Source organism: Natator depressus, chromosome 6 (genome assembly GCF_965152275.1).
Source record: "Natator depressus isolate rNatDep1 chromosome 6, rNatDep2.hap1, whole genome shotgun sequence".
Taxonomy (NCBI): domain Eukaryota; kingdom Metazoa; phylum Chordata; order Testudines; family Cheloniidae; genus Natator; species Natator depressus.
In genome coordinates, this window is record NC_134239.1 from 119,963,376 (window position 1) to 119,976,044 (window position 12,669).

Here is a 12,669-nt window from a genome sequence, read left to right on the forward strand (position 1 = left end):
CTACCCGCCGGATGGGCGGGCAGCAATCGATCCAGCGGGGATCAATTTATCGCGTCTAGACTAGACGCGATAAATCGACCCCCCCGAACGCTCTCCCATCGACTCCTGTACTCCACCGCAGCAAGAGGCGTGGGCGGAGTCGGCGGGGGAGCGGCAGCAGTCGACTCACCGCGGTGAAGACACCACGGTAAGTCGATCTAAGTACATCGACTTCAGCTACGTTATTCACGTAGCTGAAGTTGCATAACTTAGATCGATCTCCCCCCCGTCCCTAGTGTAGACCAGGGCTTAGTTCCCCATCTATAGAATGGAGAGAACGTTTCATTTCTTCTCCCCCTTGCCTGTTCTGTCTCCTTAGACTGGAAGCTCTTCAGGACGGAGACTGTCTTTTACTCTGCGTTTGTACAACCCTGAGCGCAACGGGGCCCCGATCTCAGTTGGGGTCTCTCAGTACTGTTGTAATATGAGTAATAAGGAGCCTGGCATAGCTTGCCATTCGCAGCTTGCTAAGAAATTGGCCAGTTTGCAACCCGCATTCATGAAAGGAGCCCCAGCAGGAGCACCAGAAGCGCCCTGAAAGTGAGGGGGGCTACAGGTGCCCAAATCATGGCCCTGCCCCCCACCGTGCCACCCCCCGCACCACCCCTTCTCCCCAAGCCCACTCCCTCGCATTGCCCCTTCCCTTGAGACCCTGCCCCCACACCAGGGCCTCACTCCTACGCTACCTCTTCCCCACAAGATCCCACCCCCCATTCACTCCTTTCTCCCCCCTTCCCGTCGCTCGCTCTTACGGCTATTAAAAAGTGGGGGACCATGTTCCAGAACGCCTGTGCCCCATAAAGAAAAATTTCACCCCAAAATTGATTCAAATAAAATTACTCAAGCTCAGTGAGTTAGTGCAGCTTTATATGGTGGAAGTATACAAATACAGTCTGGTCTCAATAAGGATATGAAAGAGCATCTTAGCTCTGATGAAGCAGAGGGGAAGGCTTGTAGGGAATGAAGGAAAACAGATGTCTATAGGAACCATAGTCTGGAGGGAGAGAGAGAGGGTAAAGGTAAGAAAACAGAAGTCTACTACAAACACAGGCAGAGTCTAGAGCACCTTCCACATTTGGATGAAGCAGTTTGACCTCCAGCCCCACTCAGACTAGACAAACAGAGATACCCAGTTCAGCTAACACAGTTTGGCTGCTCAGTGTGGATTAGACTAACATTGTTAAAGCAAATTCCAGGCACATTGTGGATAACCTCTTAGAGATGCAAGACACAAAAGGGGACCAGAGGAGAAAGAGCTTATTAGTAGCTAAAAAACGAGAACAACTTAAGTTTTGAATGACTGTGAAGAGATGGAAACTTAGGATCAACTGACTTCACTGGGAAATGAGAGTATTCTGCACCTCCAGAAGTTACTCAGCATCTTGCAGGATCAAACCCTTAATACGGCTGAGATGGAATCTGCGTGTAGAACAGCTGAATTTGTAGCTGGAGAGTGAGACTTTAAAGAACAGTCAATGTCCTCTTCTTGGGGACCAGTTTGTGCATGATCTGAAGCTGTAATTCAGCAGAGACTGCGAGAAAAATCAACTGAGGAATTTGGCATATATCTGGAGGAAAAACACTAAAAATGGATGAAAATCTGAGACCACTGGGCTAAGCGTATGTCAGCCACTAGCTAAGAGTAACATACATCTGCAGGAGAGAGTCCAACCGCCAGTCTGTGGCAGATCTGCATTCTAAAATACAGTATTAAGCAAACCAGAAATGCTATTTTGAAAGAGCTGTGAATGAAAAGAAGGCAGAAAAAGAGAAGAAAACAAAGTTTTATAAAAGAAACTGAAGCAATCTGGGAGAAGTAAGGGTTTGGAGAGGGAGATTGTGTGAAACAAAATGCTTATCACTAGAAAGACACCCCATAAATAAAAGTAATCAGGACAAGGGAAATCAGTGAAAGGCTCAGGGATGGGAGAGTATCACCATTAGTTAACAGGGCAACTCGCTAATGGAAGTCACCAAGGTTTCATACCAATAACCATTCCTGCTGTGTTCTAGGGAGGGGCTCTGGGTTAGGAAAGAAGTGAAATTGAGGGTAAATTCTCTGCTAGTACAAATGGGAGAAACTCAGGCAAGTCAGTGGAGGTTCCACCACCACTTAACATGGAGTTTACACCCCCAATTTGGCCCAGAATTACTCCAAGGCCAAAAATCAAATGTCTATGGTTATGAAAGTTGCATGAAACCACCCACAAATAGCCAGAAGCAGCTCTGCTCGCACGTGTGTGTGTGTGTGTGTGTGTAGTTGTCAGCAGGTTAACATTGTGGTCAACGACCAAAAAAAAAAAACAAACAAAAAAACAAAAGCTGTTCCAGGCTTTGATTTTAAAATATTGAAAGGCATTTTATACCCTTTTCAACACTTTGTGTGACCGGGGAAGGGGGGTTCTTTGCACACACCTTGAGAGAGAAACATCTGTTCCCTCGACTTTTGCTCCATGTCATATGGTCCCTGCTAAAATGTTCCTCCCCAGACATAGTGATGAAACAGCCCCTCCCAAAAGGGAGGAGGGCTGTTAGGCCAGCTGGGAGCAGAAAGCTCTCATAGCCACAGGGGATGGAGCCAAGATGAAAGACAACTATATTTTCCCATTCCAAATAGCACCTCCAAGCTCTGGTTTTCCCACTCCAAATTGAGCCCCAAACCAAACAAACTGGAGCCGATTTGAATATTCGAAGGGTTGCTGATTTCACTCTTTGTTGTCTTATCACAGCCTGGAGTTTAGTCAAATTCAACAAGAAAATAAAGCAGGCTAGCAGATTGAGAAGACTGCTGAACTCAGTCTAGGAAACCAAGGGCTTTAAGTAACTTTAGAGCCGAGTGAACTGGGTTTGCAAGATAAGCCAAAACCTGGTGTTTTGGCACAGCTAAAGAATGATGCACAAAGAAAAAAAAGAAAAAAGGAAGCCATCACAGCATGGATCAGGCAGCCCCCGAGCTTTGCGTTTGCTCCTGTCATCTCCATTGGATACCATCTAATTTATAAGTAACATGGACCCTGCTCCTGTGCCTACAGAAATCAGTGGCAAAACTCTCATTGGCTTTCCTGGGGATAGAAACAGGCCCAGACTGTGTGGGGGTACGAAGAAGCTTCTTCCATAAGCAGATTATTCCATACATGTCTGTTATGCAAGTTCTTGCACCTTCTTCCAAAGCATCTTATGTGAATATTCCACTCCCTGAGCCACGGAAGTTACACTGACAGAAGCGCTAGTGTGCACAGCGCTATGTTGGCAGGAGAGCTTCTCCTGCCGACATAGCTTATGCCCAGAGGTGAAAGTAAGCCGGCACGGTCTGGTACGGAGTACTGGACCAGCTTCCCTAGGCTGGCGATTTAAAGGGCCCGGGGCTCCCTGCAGTGGCCGGAGCCCCAGGCCCTTTAAATCGCCTCCTGAGCCCCGCTGCCAGAGCCCCGGGGTAGTGGCGGCAGGGCTCCATCAGCGATTTAAAGTAAGACCGGAGCTCTGCTGCGATAGCAGCAGCCGGAGCCTCGGGCCCTTTAAATCGCCCCTGAGCCCCCAGCCACTTCTGCAGCTGATAGCTCCGGGGGTTATTTAAAGGCCCCGGGGCTCCCAGCCGCAGCCGGAGCCCCGGGGCCTTTACGTCTTGATTTAAAGGCCCCGCCTCTGCCGGTTGAGGCCACGCCGCCGCTCAGGACTCCGGCATACTGGTAAGTCCTTTAAGTTACTGTCACCTCTGCTTATGCCGTTCGCAGGGGTGGTTTTTTTCTCCCGTTGGCATACAGCGTCTTCACCAGATGTGCTGCAGCAGCTGCATCGGTACCGCTGTGCCACTGTGGCGCTGGACAGGTAGCCATGGCCTTAGCCTTTGCAGACTGTCTATTCCTCTCCAGTTGCTTGTGCATTATAACGCCTGGGGTTCCACCCATGCACATGCAGGACGGAGGCCTATATTGCCATTTGCGTACCAGGTATTTACAGTACCTGGCAGGCAGCAGGGGAAGGAAGAGGCTGCAAAAGAAATCCGGGAGGAGAGCCTAGAAGGGGACTCCACAAGAAGGGTAGGGGCCGCCAGGTGAGCTAGAAAGGGGATATCGGAAATGCCAGGCAGGCAGGAGGGGAAGGGTGTGAGAGCAGAGCACATCCTGAGAGCAGAGGGAAGTAGCAGAGAACGGGCAGCAGGGGTTTGGGGTGTCTGTAAGAAAAAAATGTCAGGATTCCAACAGATTGGCTCTAAGCCCCTCACTGTCCTATCAGAAAGCTGCTTTCTCCCCAGGGGCTCTTTTAAATAAGCTTCTGGCCGGGACTTCCCTACATCATGCATCCCATCCCTAGCAGTGGTTCATGCCATGCTCACCATGGAGCTAAAGGGATTAAGAATCATTATGATTAGTCCCTGGAAACCTCTGCAAATGTTTGGCCGATGGCAGCCTCTTTGATAACGAAGACAGGAGGCAGCCTGCTGGGCCAAGGCACTCTCTCCACCTCCCTCACTTGCTGCAAAATGCATTAGCCTTTGCAGAATCTGTAGGGCTGGGGAGCTCCGACTCACAGGGCTGCACTAGTGTTAGCAGGAAAAGAGATTCCGTATTTTTGTTAAAGCCCCCAGCTCCCAGAGTCATGTGATGATGTGAGGATTTCAGCATTCCTTTTAAAAAAACAGTCAGTGTTTCACGCTCATGGCAGCAGAGAAGAAGCTGGAAAATGTGACCCAAACATACCCTACAGGCTCAGAAACCTGAAGGTGAAAAAGAACCCAACTTCAGAAACAAAAAAGTCTTGATCTTTAAGTCAGTCTCATGATTTTGGGGGCAAATGACTGACAATTTTTGAATGCTTGGGTTTGGCAATGCTATGAGTGGAAAACTTTTCCAAATCAGATTAGTGTAACTAGCAACACCTGGTGCAGGGCAATGGGGAATCAGGCCAACAAGGAATAGATAGGATGTTTTTTAATGCTCTCGTCATCTATTTAAGATATGGCTGTGACTATCGGCACCAACACGAGAGAAAGCCTGTGTGGGTAGCTACAGTTGTGCAAATAACTGATTTTCCAGTTCACCGGCCAAACCAAAAACCAATTGTTTCGGGCTGACCGAAAATGAAACTTAAAAAAAATTGGTGAAGCAAAAAAGTGAAAAATAAAATTGTTTTGGGTTGAATGAAATGCAACATAAGATTAAATGTTTTGTTTAGTTTTCAGGGCTGTTTTCTTATTCCCTTCTTTAAAACTTAAATTGAAGTAAACTTCTAAACGAAAAGATGTTTTGATTTCAAAAGGTCAAACCAAAATGTTTCAACTTGGGGGATTCAGCACAAACTCATGAAATATTTCCATCTACCTGATTCTGCATTTTCCAGTGGGGAAAAAAGCTTTGGCAGAAAAATTTCATTTAGCTCTATGTGTGCATGAGAGGGCCAAAGGAAAGCCGGTCCTCCTGAAACTTGGCTCCCTTTCCCTTGCTGTCCCACAGCAAACAATTTGCCTGGCAGTGAAAGCAGGTAGGGGAGAACGAAGGGGCCGCATAGTGTCAGATGCAATTGCAATAACACCTGTAAAAACAGAAGGAGGAAAAGAAGATGAGCGAAATAGCGACAGACACCTGGACAGGTATGCACGACACAGGTGGGGGGGGGAACAGAGGAGGACAAAGATGAGGGGCCAAAGGAAATGAAAGAAGGTGGGGATAGTAAAGGAAGAGAAGAAATAATCAGTAACAAAGTGATTGAAAGGAGAGCGGAGAATGCAGGAGACTAATTCTTTGCCCTTCTGTAATACATTTCGTCTCAGAATCTCAAAGCAATTTACAAAGATGGATCCCAGTTTTACAGATAAGGAAATAAGTGCACAGAAATTATGTCCTTTCCCAGGTGAGACAATGGCAGTCATGAACAGAACACAGGTCTGTCTCACAGTGTCCCGCTCTGACCACTAGACCACACTGCCTGTCTCTCAACAAATATTCCTGACAGGTGATTTGTGTATAGAACTTCCCAATACATAATCCCATTGGCACCAGACTCAGCAGAGACATTCAGAGCAGTTCGAGCCAGAGAGTGACCCCGCAGGCAGCAAATGCGAATGTTTTGTATCTCACCCATTAAACACAACCATAATATGTCAACAAAAGATTACATTTTTCTTTGGGGAAAAAAAAAAGATGATGGATGCATTTTAACTACACTGGAAAAGGAATGACACAGGAATGGTCCCCAGAGCCCAAGAGCTGGAATATAATTCCCAGGATTTTGGCATCACACTGGTTTTATCAAAGAAAAGAGCATTTTACAAAATTAACAATTACAATATAGTAATCAAGAGGGAAAATAAAGACACTCAGGAGTTCTCTTCTCTATGATTTCCAAAGATAGTATCATGGCTATATTTTTTTCTAAGGATGCGTGCCCTCTAGTGCTGCACTACCAGTAAAACCTCAAATATTGGTTACAGTCTAGCCCGGCATTATTAACCAGAGCAGATTTAATCATCTGAAGCAAATAATTTGCTATCCTTTTCTTTCCATTGAAAATCCACATGCGCATTGCAACTTCCTCAGATTTATTCAGGATTCAAAAGTAATTGATGCATTTATGGCAATTTTTTAGCTCTGCAAATTGATGGCAAATTCTATATCGGTCTATTCCACGTAGATTCTTCTCCCCACCTCATCACCACAGGAGCTAGCATTTTCCAGTCATGCATGAAGCGACGTGACTAACATCTGTCCCGTGTGCGTCGCTCCCGCTCATCCTCTTCCTTGGGGGAGAACTGTGTGTGCAGTGGAGCGTTTTGTTTTGGTAGGAGCTTTTTTTGTAAATACCCAGAGAGCTGTGAGCGATGGGTGGAGAAGGCAGGTTGAAGAGGTGCATCTTGCCCTTAGAGCAGAAGGTGAGCAGGTCTGTGGTGCTCCTTAGTTTCGGTGGAAGTTCATTCCACATTAATTATGGTGGACCAACAACGTGTCTCTTGCTATGACAACGTGGAAGCCCAGGATGTGCTGCCCATGATAAGGCCTCGGTGGTGTATACCCACTCTCTTCAGCGTGAGCCTGGAGCTTTGGATGAGCAGGTTCAGGTTGAGTGCTCTCTCTCCTCCCCAGCAGTCCAGAAGGCCTGCAGGACTTTCCATGGACAAGGGCATTGCACAGCGATTGCTAACCCAGGCTCTGCAGTGGTTGAGTTGAGTGGCAAAGGCACTGCAGCAAACGCGCCTGCTGTCTGTCCTCACAGACCAGCGAGTGCAGGAGGGAAACTCGAGAGCTATTCTCCTCTGGGGCCTCCTCAGTTCAGGACATAGCTCTCCTGCCACCTTGTAGCACTTGGAAAGAATACAAATTCCTCTAACATGATTTACTAATACAAATATGAAACACAAAACACTCAGTTTCTGCAGCCTCACTACATGGCCAAGAACAACATACAAAGCTTGTAGAGTGCGCACAGTGCAAGTCTCTTGACAGACCAATATTATTACAGCTCAGGTATTAACAGCAAGCCAAATAAAGCAACAAAGTTATGCTGGGGGGAGGGGGGGAATTTGTGAGCACGTTGACCCTGCAAGCCCAGAATCTACAGGTGCATGTCCAAGATGACAGACTGTGTTCTTACCTGCTGGACTGCATGTACAAACTGGCACGACAGCACCGTTACCAGCTTTGCATGCAAACACGGCAGCTGCATTTCATGGAAGCAGAAGTAAACACACCCAAAACTTTTCCAAAACTTAAGGATGCTTTGATCAGAGGGTTTGGTTTGACCCCTTGACTAGCGTCAGAAATGTTCGCAGGGCATATTCACTGCATGCTGAAGAGTGCTAAGCACACCCAAAGAAAAATGTGACCCTTAGAGTTCAATGGAGCTATCGTCACAAACTAACACAGGAAGGGGATAACAGAGGCAGAGCTCTTGCCTGTTCTCAGGGCCACATTTCTACAAGCAGCCACTAACGTTGTTAGAGCAATGCTGCCTGTTTGCATTTTTGGACACAAATTGAGAGGCCAGGCCCTTTGAAAATGTGACCCTAAGTGGGCAAGATCTTACCTCAATAACTGGGACCACTCAGAGGCCCGCTTTATTCACCCAGGCTCAGGGAGGCACACAGAATATCAAGCCTAAGGAGACTGTGGAGGGAGAAGGTGTGTTGCACTGCAGGTTATCGGAGAAGTTCAGAAGAACAAACACCAAGAGCTCGTGCAGAGGACAGCTGGGCCTGAGCTGCAGCATTTGGGTGGGAATCCCAACTATTCAAAAGGTGAGGAGTCTTGGACGCGGGTTTTTGGTTTGGCCCATTATAAAGATGGGGGCCTAATGCAAAGTTCAGATCCAAACTTTTCCAAAACTGAAGGATGCTTTGATCAGAGGGTGTGGCTTGGCCCCTTGACGAGTGCCGGTAATATTCGCCATGAAATACGCTGCATGCTGAAGAGTGCTAATGCCTTGTAAGCCTGGAATGTATTAGCATCATAAGTATGTATACAATATTATTTCAAGATGCAGAGTAAAATTTTCAAGTGCCCGAGTGACTTCGGAGCCTACGTCCATTTTCAAAAGTAACGTGGGTAATTCGGGCTGGATTTTTAAAGGTCTTTAGGTGCTTAAAGTTGCAGAAAGGCATCCAGAGGGATTGTCAAGAACTCCCATTGAAACCACGGATCCTAAATCTCAGTGAAAGTCGATGGAACATAGGCTTTTAAGTCACTTAGTTGCTCTTGAAAAATGTTACCATCAGACATGATCCCTGCCCTGCTGAGCTATGTCTAAAGACTAATGTGTAAACCGGCAAGCACACAGAAAGGCAAAAGGGGATCTGGCAGAATATAAACTCTAGGGGGGCAAAGACTGTCTTTTGTGTTTAGGCAACTTGTAATATAATGGTATTCAGCTTCTGACTGGCCCTTTGGACACTCCCACAATATGGATAATAAATAATAAGAACCAACCTCTGAACTGCAGATAAAGGGCTCCATCCTGGGAGGCGCTGTGCAGTCTAAGCTCCCATTTCAATCAATAAGTCCTTTTAAATATACCCTGAAAAGCAAATATAAAGTTCTCAATGAAATTTCCTGAGCAATACTCCCTAAAGGTTAACAAGGATAATGAGGTTAATGCAATAAACAGGGTCATAGGCAGACAGGTACCTCATGCCTAGGACTCTACCAAATTCACGGCCCTCCCAAAAAAAAAAAAAAAAACACACCTGTCACAGACTGTGAAATCTGCCCCTCCCCACCCCGGGGAAATCTGCCCCCCCTCACCCCCGTGAAATCTGAATAGTACAGAGTAAAAGCACACAAAAGACCAGATTTCACAGGGGAGACAAGCGTTCTCAAACTGGGGGTTCTGACCCAAAAGGGCATTGCAGGCGGGTTGCAAGGTTATTGTAGGGGGATCACAGCATTACCACCCTTACTTTGGGGCTGTTTTCAGAGCTGGGTAGCCGGAGAGTAGCGGCTGCTGGCTGAGGGCCCAGCACTGAAGGCAACAGCACAGAAGTAAGGGTGGCAATATTGTGACCCCCCCCTACAATCACCTTGCAACCTCCCACAGCCCCCTTTAGGGTCAGGACCCAGACAGTGACAACACTGACATTTCAGATTTAAATATCTGAAATCATGAAAATTACGATTTTTTAAATCTTATGACCATGAAATTGACCAAAATGGACTGTGCCCTACTCACACCATAGAACAGTGTCAAATCCCCAATCTCGTCAGTTTCAAACATTGCCCTTTTTGGAGCAAATCATTTGTGTTTCTTTAGGGCTTGGATTATGCTGAAAGTGTCTCATTAGACCTTGACTGTTGCCAAATAAACTCGGCTGGTCTGTTTAATTCACTATTGAACATACCCTCTCCGTCTATATTACTGCTTCAGAGCCCAGCGTGGCTGTCTGAGGTTCAAGGTGGTCTGCAAGTGGTGACTCAGTCAGCAAATTCCCATAGGACAAAAAAAAATAGCAGGGAGGGCTAGCCCAACAAGCTAGATAATAAGCGGTGATTCAAAGGGGAAGGAGGTTTGCTTATTCCTTCCGATTTACTAGTTACGTCTTACTAGACCCTTCCATTCTGCAAACTCCAATCCGAGCGCTTAGTGAGTTCATAGATACCCCCAGAAACAAAATTACAAAACTTAGTTAGTGCGAAATGATTTTGTTTCTGTGCACTCTTTTAAAGCACTCCAACAGAGCTGGAATTATCTTTATGGAGATAATTGCTTTGCTGTAGACTGTTTAGTCCGTTGTCTGCAAACGGGCCGACGGAGCTGAATCCGTTCCATGCCGTGGCCTTTGTGCCAGCGTGCAAGCCCTCGCACTTGCACTGCGCACTGAGAATGAGTCGCTTCGGCCATCCTGCCTTTGCGTTTCAACCGGGCTGCTAGCATCGGATCGGAGTGTTCCGAGCGCCTCGGAGCTGCACGGTTCTAACTCCCCATCTCCCGAGTCCTGCAGGGATCGCTGGCCATGCGTGATTACTAAATAAAATAAACCTCAGCTTAAAGGCACGAAAACCCACAAGACGGTCAACACTGAATAGAGTGGGGTTCTCAAACTGGGGGTCGTGACCCCTCAGGGGGTTGTGAGGTTATTACATGGGGGTCGTGAGCTGTCAGCCTCCACCCCAAACCCCACTTTGCCTCCAGCATTTATAAAGAGTTTAATATATTTCAAAAGTGTTTTTAAACTGATACGGGGGTGGGGGTGGGGTCACATTCAGAGGCTTGCTCTGTGAAAGGGGGAACCAGTACAAACATTTGAGAACCCCTGGACTAAATGAACCCCAGCCAGAGCAATTTGTGCTTGAAACAGGACTGGGCGAACCTCCAGGAAATCAAGAGTGTTTCAAACCTCTCCAACTATTTTTGATGATGTTGTTGTTGGGGTTTGCAAAGCTTTTCTGCTGTAATTTAACCCAATGAACTGTCTCATCCCCCTGGCTGGGACAGATGGATGGCCCTGTATATAGCGCACACTGACGTGTTATTGTTATTTATTATTTGTATTATCCTAGTATCTAGGAGCCCCAGTTGTGGGCAAGGACCCTGTAGTGTTCAGAGCTGTGTGCAACATATTGTTCATTAACATTTCTCACTCTCCTCCCATCTCTGCTCCTTTCCTTAACAGTCTCCCTGGGTTTGATTCATAGCTGCATAAATTTCAAGGCCAGAAGGGACCATTGTGATCATCTAGTCTGATCTCTCATAGAACGCAGGGCACGGGACTTCCCCAAAATAATTCCTAGAGCAGATCTTTTAGAAAAACCATGTATGGGATTTTTACTCTGCCCATTCTCTGCTCCATTTCCAACCCCTGTTTTTTTACTCCTACTGGATCTTTTACTTGCTGCCCTGGGAAACGGGAAGTAAAGTTTAAGTTGAATTTTAACTTTCCAACACAAAAACAACTGCATCAGCTCTTCGGGTCTGGGACTGTCTCTCAACTATATGCTTAGTACAATGCAGCCCTGATCCTGACTGAGGTCCCTGGGTGATGCCATAATAGAATCCATTCTAATAGTAATGATTGTGTAATTAGGCAAAGTGAGTTTGCCCATCTCAAATTTTAAGTTATAGATGTGTAGCTGAAAAACAACCCTCGAGGTGTGAGCCAGATTTAGGGATGAAGGCAAGCAAGATTGCCATTTCAGTGTACTTGGGGAAAGGAATTTGCATATCTGGGGAATTTTATACATTCCACCCCCAAGTCTCAGCTGTGTCCCTTTTTTATCAATGAACCTTAATGCACAATACATTCCCTAAAGCAGCCAACAGCTCATATCTGTTTGTTTCATTCATTTATTTCATGCTTGCGGCTGAGACACCTGAATGCATCATCCATAAAAACAAAACAGAAATATGGACAAAGACAATGGTTTGTTCAGATTTGAGATGGGCCCCGACTCACTGATGGATTTAGAACACCCAGAGGTGTTTGGCTCTGGGGTTCAACCCATCATAAAGACATAGGCCAACTGCAAAATTTAGACCCAGAGTTCTGATTCATGCCAGTCCCTCGTTTAAACCCATTCATCAAAAACTCAGTCAAAATAGATCAATGCAGCTTCCATGCTTGGAAAGCTAAGAGCTCAGATGGACTAACAGTAGGAGCAAAAAGAAAAGGAGGACTTGTGGCACCTTAGAGACTAACAAATTTACTTGAGCGTAAGCTTTCATGAGCTACAGCTCACTTCATCGGATGCATGTGTCCGGATGCATCCAATGAAGTGAGCTGTAGCTCATGAAAGCTTACGCTCAAGTAAATTTGTTAGTCTCTAAGGTGCCACAAGTCCTCCTTTTCTTTTTACGGATACAGACTAACACGGCTCTTACTCTGAAACCTAACAGTAGGAGCAGTTTCACATTCAGGGACCTTTCTCTGAGAACCCCTACTGTTCAGACCTCAAGAATGCGGACTCATCTGCAAAAGCTGCCAGGTGTTTGTGGCCTGATCCGGGGAGGCACCCACAATTCCGTAAGCACTGCTAGCATGGAGAGCCTATTGCAACACATAACTATTGCTTTCATAATGTTTTCTCTGCAACTCAATAGTTTCCTTTGCAAATAATCCTATCATTTCAATAAAAGCTGTTACACAAACATGATCCAGAGAATACTTTCTCTAGCCACTTACATATCACCCATCTACTTTGCTGGGACCTT

The 12,669-nt window shown here is 46.2% G+C and overlaps 1 long non-coding RNA gene across 1 annotated transcript in view; it reads right to left on the reverse strand.

Moving 5' to 3' along the window:
- Positions 1–9,101, reverse strand: part of LOC141989582 (uncharacterized) — a 105,703-nt gene extending 96,602 nt beyond the window's left edge. The window contains exon 1 of the long non-coding RNA XR_012640008.1: positions 8,955–9,101. This is a non-coding gene — a long non-coding RNA (uncharacterized LOC141989582). The remainder of the gene's footprint in view (positions 1–8,954) is intronic.
- Between the last annotated feature and the right edge of the window lie 3,568 nt (positions 9,102–12,669).